Source organism: Nicotiana tabacum, chromosome 6, assembly GCF_000715075.1.
Source record: "Nicotiana tabacum cultivar K326 chromosome 6, ASM71507v2, whole genome shotgun sequence".
Classification (NCBI taxonomy): Eukaryota; Viridiplantae; Streptophyta; class Magnoliopsida; order Solanales; family Solanaceae; genus Nicotiana; species Nicotiana tabacum.
Window position 1 is genome coordinate 83,216,695 of NC_134085.1, and position 12,719 is coordinate 83,229,413.

The window sequence follows — 12,719 nt, forward strand, 5'->3', positions numbered from 1 at the left end:
AGTCACCTCAAAGTAACACAACAAATCATAATCCGGGGTTTCAAACCCTCAGGATAGTATTTACAATCATTACTTACCTCAATCCGGTCCAAAATCTAGCCTGCGATGCCTCGCCCCTACGAATCGACCTCCGGATGCTCCAAATCTAGCCACAATCAATACATAATCATTAAAATATGCTAAGGGAGCGAAGTCCACTCGAAAATATCCAATTTAACATCAAAATCCCGAAATTGCTCAAACCCAACCCCCGGGCCCACGCTTCGGAATTCGATGAAACTCACAAAATCCGACAACTCATTCAACCACGAGTCCAACCATACCAAAATTACTAAATTCCAATAACAATTCGGCCTCCAAATCTTCAAATCTTATTTTCAAATCCCTAGGTCCAAATCCCCAATTTACACCTTAAAAACATGTAATCTAGTCGGATTATTCGATGATAATTCAATATTATGGAGTAGAAATGATCACAAGTGACTTACCTCAAGATTTTCCATGATTTCTTGCTCAAAAATTGCCCCAAGTCGTGTTCTTTCACCAAAATAAATGTCAAAATGAGCAGAAAAACGCAACAACTTTAATAAACCTATTCTGGTCGCTAAAAGAGCCATTCCCGTCGCGAAAGGCGCACCAGATCCTGCTGCACCAGCAATGTTTAATTTCACTAAAAAGGCTCTAACTCCATCATACGAACTCGGAATTCGATGATTCTTGTTCCTATGAGTCACAGATAATGATACAAACATAGTCCTTCAATCGAAACTCAATTCAGAGCTCGTTTGCTCAGTGCGATATCCATTTTGCTCGTTAAATAATTAACTCATGATTCGTGTCAAAAACCCAATCGCGACTTGATGAAATTAGTCCAAACTTTCCATATCACTCCTATAATTCATTATTGAAACTTTGGAAGTTTTGAAATCAAATTTCAAGCTCTAGAACTAAAAATGGACCTTTGGATCATTACATGCTTATGCTCAAAACGACAAAAATCTTCCAAAACTTATCCTAGCCTTATGGGACCCCGACCAAACTTGCCAACATAATTCATAACATCATTAAAACCTGCTCCAATCATCAAAATACCTCAAACAACATCAGAATACCCAAAACTCATCGAATTCAAGCCTAAGTTTCCAAAAACTTCTGAAATACACTTTCGATCAAAAACCCGACCAAACAATGTCCGAATAACCTGAAATTTTGCACATACATCACAAATGGCATAACGAAGCAACATCAACTCTCGGAATTCCATTCCGACCCTCAGATCAAAATCTCACCTATCAGCCAGAATTCGCCAAAATACTAACTTTGCCAATTCAAGCCAAATCCTTCCACGGACTTCCAAAATGCATTCCGATCGCGCTCCTAAGTCATAAACCACCTAACGGATCTAACCAAATCATAAAAATTCCGATTTGAGATCATATACAAACAAGTCAACTCTTGGTCAAACCTTTCAAATTCAAAACTTTCATCTAAGACTGTTCTTTCAAATTCCTTTCGATTTTCCTGAAAACCAAAACCATCGATCTACATCAGTCATAATACATCATACGGAGCAAGTCATGCCCGAGAACTGGCGATCAAAGTACAAAAGCTCAAAACAACCGGCCGGGTCGTTACATCCTCCCCCACTTAAACACACGTTCGTCCTCGAACGTACTCAGAGTTGTTCTAAAAGTCAACCAATAGTTGAATAAATTTAGCATGCATAACCTGGGGGTGATCCCACGTCACCCTATCTCATATAGGTGTGATAACACACAGAAGCTGAAATTACACAACCCAATCTAGCCCATGAACCATAGAATCACATTTTCACATTTGAAACCATCAATACGATCAAAACCTCACACTCATACACTGAATAGGACCGAACTAGCTGTAATAGCCCATGCCTGCAACCTCAGGTGCAATTATATGATATACCATATAACTCAAACACTCGTAGCGATAACTTCTATTCACAGCAGCTGCACATAACAACCGAATACCGACAAAAAACCTCTTATCAACTAAAGTCTCATTCCAACACTTCCATACACTGCCAATGATAAATGAAACACGCAATAAACCATAATCATTTCTCAGATCAACCACTCATAAGGCCACTTCTCCTTTAGCAAGGACCATAGCAAATTTCTGAGCCGAACCTCGATATTTATCCTCCCGACATGCTAAAATCGAATCTGTTTGTATTCATTAAAGATCCCAATGATCTCCTCTAATCCAACACACTACTCTGGTGACATGACACATCTGTACATGCCTAAAACACCACTTGCATAATACGCGCACCAATAAGCAACGGTCCGAACATACTCAAATCATGAAAATAACTCAATTGAAAGAGCTGTACCTCAAGCTCACCAGTACCGCCACAATACAAGGTTGAGAACCCGTCTCGCATTGTAGGAACATAACACACGAATCTAACCCGCAAGGTCATACCTCCACATAACTTCGCTGTGATGCGCGATCCTATCCAACACTGTTCCACATGAAACACCTCAAGTCATTATGCTCGAAATCGACAACCACGCATAATTTGATGTCTGGAACCAAAGCAATCATTACACCCACGGTGAAACAAATAACATACACCACACACACCCGATAGGACATAACCAATATGTCGTTCACCGAGCAACACCAAATTACTCTTCCGGCTCGACTTCTACTATGAAACCCTAATAGAACTATACCATATGTGCCTATAACCAACAAATCATAATGCCTCACAACACAGAAAGGTAACTCATAGGTCTCCCTAGATTACTAATAAGCTCAATAATAGACGAATCAACACACACCTCACCATTGGCAACTCGAAGTCAACCAAGCTGTCGCGATACAGAACACACATCCATATTGGTCTACCAATGTCGGAATCATAGTACATACTAATATCTGACTAACTTACCCACATCTTGCCATTCACAACCACAAGCTAACCTGTATATAAGAACTCCCAGTCTCCAAGTCTATAAAACACACGAATTACCATATCTAATCCCAATTCCACCACTCTCATATATAACTCACCTCTAGTACCCAATCATCCCACGAGAGATACTCTAAAATTTTTCTATGTTGCCAAGCAAATTCGAATATCAGTAACCGATCTGACGAAAAGTGTTGCAATACTACCGAAGTACCATCAACTTAATCACATTGCCTCTTATGGGAACATATACCCTCGTCAATCACCTCAATTAGCATTACCATTTCCTTAATTATCTTTAGATCATTTCTCAAATCATCTGAAGCTCATTTCTCTAATTATCTGAAATTGCCCGCGAAACACCCGTAGAAACTCATTATCTCATAAGCATCCAAAGAGTTAATCATATCCTCACCATACCAACTCGGCCTACTACCAAGCTATCCCAGCTATCCGAATTCCCTTCTGATTTACCTTCAACTCGATACTCATTCTTGCTATAACATTACAATTCTTTCAACCCAGACTTACCACACGGAACCCAAGCGTAAAACCACACCGTCTAAGGCTCATAAGCTGCCGAATACTTTCTTAGATATTCCCACGAGCACCACGATCAAAATACTTTATCCTGAAGAGACTTTATGCGAATCTAAATCCTCTACCTTTACCTTCATGATACTGATACATAGAATCCCATAATTACATAGAAGTTCCACAAGTCTTGAACCCTTCCAATGAAAATTCGATTTCTAGCCACATATACTACTTTAAGATACCCAATTGTTACATGTAGAATCTTGAACACATTAGAACCTTTCTTAAGAGTCATTTACACTATTCCAACTGCAATTAGCCTGATCAAATGAACAGACCACCTGTACCTCATTAGCAATCTGACACCGCAAGATGTAGCCTTATATCAATACAACCAAGCAACCTACTGCTCTATGCACCGAGCACCCTTTACCAACGATAACTCAAGACATCCAGTGATTCTCTTTCTCCATAAAGCATAGTATAACCTTTGTCAAAATCTTCCTTTACTCGAGCCATTCTCGGTCTCAATTTTCGCAAGTTATAGCTAATTCACTTGCACGCCTCAAACTGAAACCAACATAGTACCTAACCGTGCAATCATCTGCTCATAGCAGACTCCCCCACTTGGCACGAAGCCATAGATCAAGATACCCTCAATAACTCATAACACTTTTACTCTATTGATGCCACAATACCATATTGAGATTAAACACAAATCATCTGTAAGCTTGTGAAAACACAGATCATCCAGTATTATAAACCTTCTGCAAATCTCGCATTCATCCCCACAACAGTTAAGCCCACTCTCTTAAGCGACCCAAAATTTCAAATTTCAACACGTACTTTTCACTTACACATGAGATCTTCTAATATACACATAAGGATCACACCACTTCAGAACACTCCATAGGAGATAACCCACCTGCTTCGCCTCAATATAACATTTCTGTATACCTTCCATCGTCATACACATTACACAGTCACTTAGTCTTCCTAAGTCTGAACTCATACTGCAACAACTTCACTCCAACTAGGGGACATGAAAAGATTCTTCACACGCCCATAACTCGGGGCTACACATCCAATCACAATAGAAATCAAACACTTAATAGTTCATCTATCATCCAGCAGACCTTCCTCGTCACTTCCAAGTCATATAGATACATCTCGCAGTACTAACATACTTGCCACATAGCTATCCAGTCGTCATTCCCACTAATAGGGACAATACCAAACATATAAGTTCAAAACACTTGCTCACACAATCAGCACCTCGGTGCTCAAGCCCTAGACAAAGATCCGGCCTCAAGTCCTTCAGACTGGCCCAACATCAACTCATAGAGATCACATCTTGCCCCTGGATCAGGAGATCACAAGCTAACAAGGCACATCTGATACTGAACGCTCATGTGCGCATGCGAACACGTGGAAGGAATTTAAAGAGTTACTTCCTAAGCTGAATCAAGGACGCACAATAAGAATTCCAAGAATGTGAAGTTTTTCCTAAAGGTTCTGCAGCCTCCTGAGGATAAATACAGACGTCTCCATACCGATCCACAAGACCCTACTAAACCTGCTTATGACTCGTGAGACCTATGTAACCTAGGCTCTAATACCAACTTGTCACAACCCCAAACTGGCTCGTTCGTGATGTCGCCTCTCATGAAGACAAGGCCAGCCGACACAACACTCACCTTAACCATTTAAGCATTAAGAGTCATTTTAAGTCTTTAAATTAAACAATGTTTCATAATAAAATCCTGGAATAACAGTGAAGAATAAAATACCAGCCCGACATCGGGGCGTCACTAGTCATGAGAAACTATCAAGGTCTGAATACAACAAAAGTCTAAAAATATACTAAATACAGTAACAACAATGAGGGGAAGGAAGCGGTGCTGCGAACGTCATGCAACCACTTTGCTAACTTTGATGACTCCGCGGCTGAGCTATCAACACCCGCTACTGGGTTCCGATATACCTGACTCTGCACATGAGGTGCAGGGAGTAATGTGAGTACTCCAACCCAGTAAGTAATAAGAGTAAATAAAGGCTGAGCAATAAGAAACAATGAATCCACATTTACTCTGGGTTCAATAAACACAACAGGCTTTCAAATCATAATACAGGTCAATCTTCCCTTTTAAAATCCAGCTTTTAGTAAAAATCATCTTTGAAATACCTTCCAACAGTTTCAGTAGGGGTTCAATACCATTTAAAATAATAATAGAGATTAAAGTCATAATCGGCCCCTCAGGCAAAACATAGTTCGTAAAATAGCCCCTCGGGCAAAATAGTAATCACAAACACTTCATAACATGAATATCTCAGTGGAAATAACCAATGTCAAATCAATGATTAATTTCTGAACATCTCATAAACCCCAGTTTAAATAAAAGTTTTTTTAAAACATTTGTGCAACTTTCCGAAAGAGGCTCAATATAAAGATGAGTGAAAACAGTCAATAAATTAACATATTCGATAGAAACTCATTTTAAGAGGAGTGAAATCAATAAGTCCATAAACAGGTCTCTCAGGCAAAATACCACTCATATGCATGTATATATCTATCGCCCCTCGGGATAGCCTCTTTGTCACTCGTGACTCAACACTTACCAATCAGTACTCGCACTCAGCATTCACGCTCAACTGGTACCATATAGTAACCGCTGCGGTGTGCAGCCCGATCCGTATATCTCCCACAGTAACTAAAATCAAAGTAACCGTTTCGGCGTGCAGCTCGATCCATGCATCTCTAAGGCGCACAGCCTGATCCATATAAATAGTCGACTGCGCTCACTGGGGGTGTGCAGACTCCGGAGGGGCTCCTACAGCCCAAGCACTATATTGTTGCGGTGCGCAACCCGATCCATATACATATATATATACATTGCTGCGGCGTGCAGCCCGATCCATAGATATATAATCCTCACAACTAGGCCCTCAGCCTCTCTCAGTCATTAACCTCACCATCAGACTCTCAGTCTATCTCAGTCATCAATCTCACAATCAAACCCTCGGTCTATCTCAGTAAAACAAGGAACTTAGCCCCAAAACAATTTCCACTTGTTAAGAATATAGTGATAAAGCCAGATTTGAGCAGTAAATAGGTAAAACATGACTGAGAATATGCTTTCAAACAAATAGAGTGAGGAAAGATAGTAAAAATGCCCATAAGGGTCTCAACAAGTCGGCACAAGGCCCCAAACATGGCATACATCCCAAAAATATAATAATGTCAAACAATTAACTATCAAATACGCATTAAAATATTCGTTCGGGATGGACTAGGTCACAATCACCAGCGGTGCTCTACCCCACGATCGTCATCCAGTGTGCAAGTCACCTCAAAGTAACACAACGACGTATAATCCGGGGTTTCAAACCCTCAGGACAGTATTTACCATCATTACTTACCTTGATCCGATCCAAAATCTAGCCCGCGATGCCTCGCCTGCACGAATCGACCTCCGGATGCTCCAAATCTAGCCACAATCAGTACATAATCATTAAAATATGCTAAGGGAGCGAAGTCCACTCGAAAATATCCAATTTAACATCAAAATCCCGAAATTGCTCATACCCAGCCCCCGGGCCCACTCTTCGGAATTCAACGAAACTCACATATCCGACAACCTATTCAACCACGAGTCCAACCATACCAAAATTACTAAATTCTGATAATAATTCGTCCTCCAAATCTTCAAATCTTATTTTCAAATCCCTAGGTCCAAATCCCCAATTTACACCTCAAAAACATGTAATCTAGTCGGATTATTTGATGATAATTCAATATTATGGAGTAGAAATGATCACAAGTGACTTACCTCAAGATTTGCCATGATTTCTTGCTCAAAAATCGCCCCAAGCCGTGTTCTTTCACCAAAAACAGGTCAAAATGAGCAGAAAAATGCAACAGCTTTAATAAACCTATTCTGGTCGCTAAAAGAGCCATTCCCGTCGCTAAAAGTGACAAATCTGGTTGCTAAAGGTGCGCACCAGATCCTGCTGCACCAGCAATGTTTAATTTCACTAAAAAGGCTCTAACTCCATCATACGAACTCGGAATTCGATGATTCTTGTTCCAATGAGTCACAAATAATCATACGAACATTGTCCTTCAATCGAAACTCAATTCGGAGCTCGTTTGCTCAGTGTGATATCCATTTCGCTCGTTAAATAATTAACTCATGATTCGCATCAAAAACCCAATCGCGACTTAATGAGATTAGATCAAACTTTCCAGATCACTCCTATAATTCATTATTGAAATTTTGGAAGTCTCGAAATCAAATTTCGATCTCTAGAACTAAAAATGGACCTTTAGATCATTACATGATTATGCTCAAAACTGCAAAAATCTTCCAAAAACTCTTCCAAAACTTATCGTAACCTCATGAGACCCCGACCAAACTTGCCAACATAATTCATAACATCATTAAAACCTGTTCCAATCATCAAAATACCTCAAACAATATCAGAATACCCAAAACTCATCGAATTTAAGCCTAAGTTTCCTAAAACATCCGAAATACACTTTCGATCAAAAACCCGACCAAATATTGTCCGAATAACCTGAAATTTTGCACACACATCACAAATGACATAGCGAAGCTACAAAACTCTCAGAATTCAATTCCGACCCTCGGATCAAAATCTCACCTATCAACCGGAATTCGCCAAAATACTAACTTTGCCAATTCGAGCCAAATCCTTCCACGGACTTCCAAAATGCATTCCGATCGTGCTCCTAAGTCATAAATAACCTAACGGAGCTAACCAAATCATAAAAATTTTGATCCGAGATTATATACAAATAAGTCAACTCTTGGTCAAACCTTTCAAATTCAAAGCTTTCATCTAAGACTGTTCTTTCAAATTCCTTCCGATTTTCCTGAAAACCAAAACCATCGATCTACATCAGTCATAATACATCATACGGGGCAAGTCATGCTCGATAATTGGCGATCAAAGTACAAAAGCTCAAAACGACCAGTCGGGTCGTTACAACTATTTTATAGACACGACCTTTTTAAACGATTCTCCTAACTCATCACACCAAGAGTATTTAAAATAGACTAAGCATAAAAGCGTAACATCTTTACCTCAAGATTTGACTCACAAGTACCATGCATTATTCACAACTCACCTACTTACTCTAACATAGAGGTCACTGACATTACTTTTCTTTCATGAATCAAGTGCCCTCACACAACAAAAGAGAGTAGTTCCACACAATCAAATTTAAGAACACTTAGGAACTCAAGATAGAAAGAATTCACTCACTCTCAGAAATAACATTCATATGCCACAAAAGATGCACCATAAGCTTGGTCGTAGTGTACTACTCCACTAATCGAGCTCATTCAATCTAGGATCAATTAGGACTTTATTGGGTTGTAATGTAGGCTATGGGACGGGTAGGATACATTTAGATATAAGAGTGACTACACCTCCCTAAGCACTTTAATACATATACTTTAACATTCAAACCCCATACTTATGTCAAACCAAAACTCCACCTTCTCATCAATGTATATTACCCCATTCTTCTTTAAGCACACTTACATCAAAAGCCACCACTTATCAAGGAATTATTTTTTCGCAACAATCTAACTATTTTTTGTTTTTTGTTTTCAATTCAAGTGGCTCTTACTTTTTCAAAACAGTGCACCTTTATCCTTATTTAATTAGTTCCACTCAAAAGCCAAACCAACCACCCCACACTTTAACCTTTACAAAGTTCATAAACAATTCAAGTGCTCGTGAGAGGTTACAATGGTTCAAATAGATGGTTAATTCAAACAAATGGGTAAGGCTTGTAATGTGGTTGCCAAAGAAACTGGATTACATGCTCAAAGGGGTTAACTACGATACATAATAATTAGGCGGGTAAAATATACATATCTGGCTCCACAAAGAAATGTCTATATCACTTACTAGACTGAATAAAACTACTATTTCGCTTTACAAACACACGGGGCAAGTTCTAGGCATCAAATGCAATGCACAAAATAACACCCAAACCTTACACACACATGGCACATAACTCACTCAGGATTGGATTTATCAAGACACTCTAGTCAAAGCAGTTAAGCAAATTTAAAATCATACAATTTAAGGTACTTATACAAGAGTCAAAAACTGAGCCTAAGCGTCACAACCAAAGTACTCACTATTCTCAAGGCATAATAAAGTCAAGAGATATTACTTCAATTCAAAACACAACACAATGACTCCTATTTCTAAAAAAACTAACTACACCTGGTTCAAATAAAGCCCTTGGAAAAGAATCGTGTCACAAAGAAAAACCAAGGGGCAATTGTTATGCTAACTAACAAAAGTTTTTTTTTATTTTTAAACTTAAATACCTCAAGAAAATTGTCCAATATATCCATCGTCGGGAAAAGTCCAATATTTTCTATTTTAAAAAAATTATTCAATTAGACGAACACAACTAAAATAGCATAGAAAGTCACCCAGACAATCTCCTCACTCTACAATTAAAATTGCGCATTGTCCCTAATGCACACCATAACTAATAAAAGGGTAAAAGAGACTCCCTGGTAGGTCAAAGGCCGAAGCACTAACAGCTCATAGGGTACTCAGACTTCTCCCAAGCTTGGTCCTTCATGCGAGTACCTCACACTTAGTTCCAACCATTTGGTTTATTATTGCATCCTTCCAATACCTTTGCTTTCCATGCTCCTAGAAAATAAAAAACTGACACTACAAAAATAATACAATTAAAAAATAAAAATAAAAAAATAAAAAAAAGCAATAAAGCTGGGTTGCCTCCCAACAAGCGCTTGATTTAACGTCGCGACACGACGCTAATCACTTTTTGCCTCCACCTCGAGCTTATGAATTGAACCCCCAATTTGGCATCAACTTTTCGGCTATGCTCCAGGGGTGGAGGAACAAATCTAATTGGCCCAAGCAACCATTGTACTATTCTACACTTCTTGGCTTTTAGATGAGATATGTAATCCCGTCTTTTTAGCAAGAAAAATTCCATAATGTAGGCACCTTGTTCCTCATTCCTTGACTTCTCACTCGGCTCGGATGACTCTATTTCCATATCTTCATCCAAGCATAATGTATAAAAATGTTTGGAGTGAGGACCAATGCGCTCACACACATGAACTTCAGGACTTTTAACATCCTCAACATCAATGATACTAGAGTCAACAAAATTTGTATCATCAATGTCCTTGGCTGACTCTAGTCTCACTTCTTTAACATTGACATCCTCAAATTGTAGTTGGCTAGGTTGTTGATGTTCTACTCTGACCTCCCCAATTAACACCTCAAATTTATGCTCTTCTTTCTACTATCATCAATATTGGCTTGTTGAGCATTAACAACTCCAACCACTTGACTCAATTGAGCCTCCAACTTGCGAATAGTTGCCTCTTGTCTTTCTATCTGCAATTATTTTTCATTATTTTGTTTCAGAAGGCACTTTAACATATCCTTGATCTCCTTCAGATCTGCATCCCCAGGTTCTTTGTTCCTATTAACTTCATAAGAAATGGTAGAACCATCATAGTAAGGGGTTGGGGAAAGATAAGAAATATAAGCACAACCATAAAAGTGACCATTTTTACCACCACACACATCACACACATTTCACAAATAAGATTGAGTTGGTGCACATAACTCGCTCTCAGGAATATTTTGAAAATTTTGCCACGGGTGGTTTCCTTCACAATATGTATGGAGATCAATAGTAGAATTATCTACACCTAAATTACCATAATCCCAAGATGTCATGTTTCTCAAATCAACAGGCAAAATAAATACAAAAAAACAAAACAAAACAAAATAAAAGTTCAAACTTGCAACCTAGCAATATATATAGCTACAACTACACTGTTAGTTCCCCGGCAGCGGCGCCAAAATTTGATCACGCCCAACTCTAGTCCTAAAAAGGATAAGCGGTCGCTGCAAATATAATCCAGTCTAAAAGTCCGGAGTTGAATCCCATAGATAACTAAGGCTTAGCTATATCTATTTAATATCACTAAAAAGACAAGTTTGAACAATTTTCTAAATTATAAAGATTGAGATTTATATTTCTTACAAGTTAACTAGCAAATATTAGAAAACAGTAAAATTATCAACTAACGAGACAAAGGGTTGGAGACTAAATTAAGGAGGTCTAGAGTTATGATTTCCCCAATTGTCGGAATCCTTCTAGCTATGTTCCCTACAATTTTTCCAATGTATTCTCTACTGATCGTGAGCACTTTAGGTGTCATAATTCTCTCTCGAGCAACTAAAACAATTTACTAGACATATTCTTTTGAACTACACTAGTTGGCTTTATCTAACCGCTCATTATGACCACGTCAAGGCTTTGTTATTTCTAAACCTACCTTTAAACCCGCTGTATTGATTTCTCACATATGTTAGGAGTGACGTTGTTCAACAACCATCTAAATATGTATCCTTTCTCAAGCAACACATAATGAATAGGCATAGTCAATCGATGGCCATTCAATCAACAACAATAAATATGTCGTTGAACAAGTAGAGAAATCAAATGGCTCAATTATATAAAAACATAACAAAATTTATCCTACAAAACGTTCTATCAAAACCCTAGATAAAAAATTGGCTATTCATAATAGTATGTAAAAATACAATACTAAAAGTCATAACCAACAATAAAAAATAGGAAGAGGAAGGAAAAACTCGTAGAAGAATTCCCCGTCTTACTCCTATTGTGTCTCTGCCTCTTTAGGTCGAATCTGTGTCAAAAATTGGTCTTCTCCCTTCAAAATACAGTTTTTCCATGTATATATAATAAGTAGGGTCGGGCCCTAACTATTATACCTTCTGCTACGTGAAAAAGGACAAGTTTCTAGGCCTGGACATCCGCGGTCGCGGTATTTGGCAAGTCTATTGTTTCAGTCCGCGTCAGGTCCGCGGTTGCAATTTTGACCGCATTTTTTAACCTGTTATGTTTGGAATTTGAAAAACGTAAAACATGAACGTTTTAGCCCTTTAAGTTAGCTTTCTAACCATATATCGTGGAGCCCAAATGGAGTTCTAAGTAAAAAGTTATGTGTATTTTACTGTAAAAATAGCATGGTATAGCCAGTTTTCGGACTGGTCATTCAAAAATAGCCAGCGTTTACAAAATCAATAAAAAATAGCCACTATTTTGCTGCAACAGAGACCGGTCCAGCATAATATACTAGAGTTCGGTGCACCT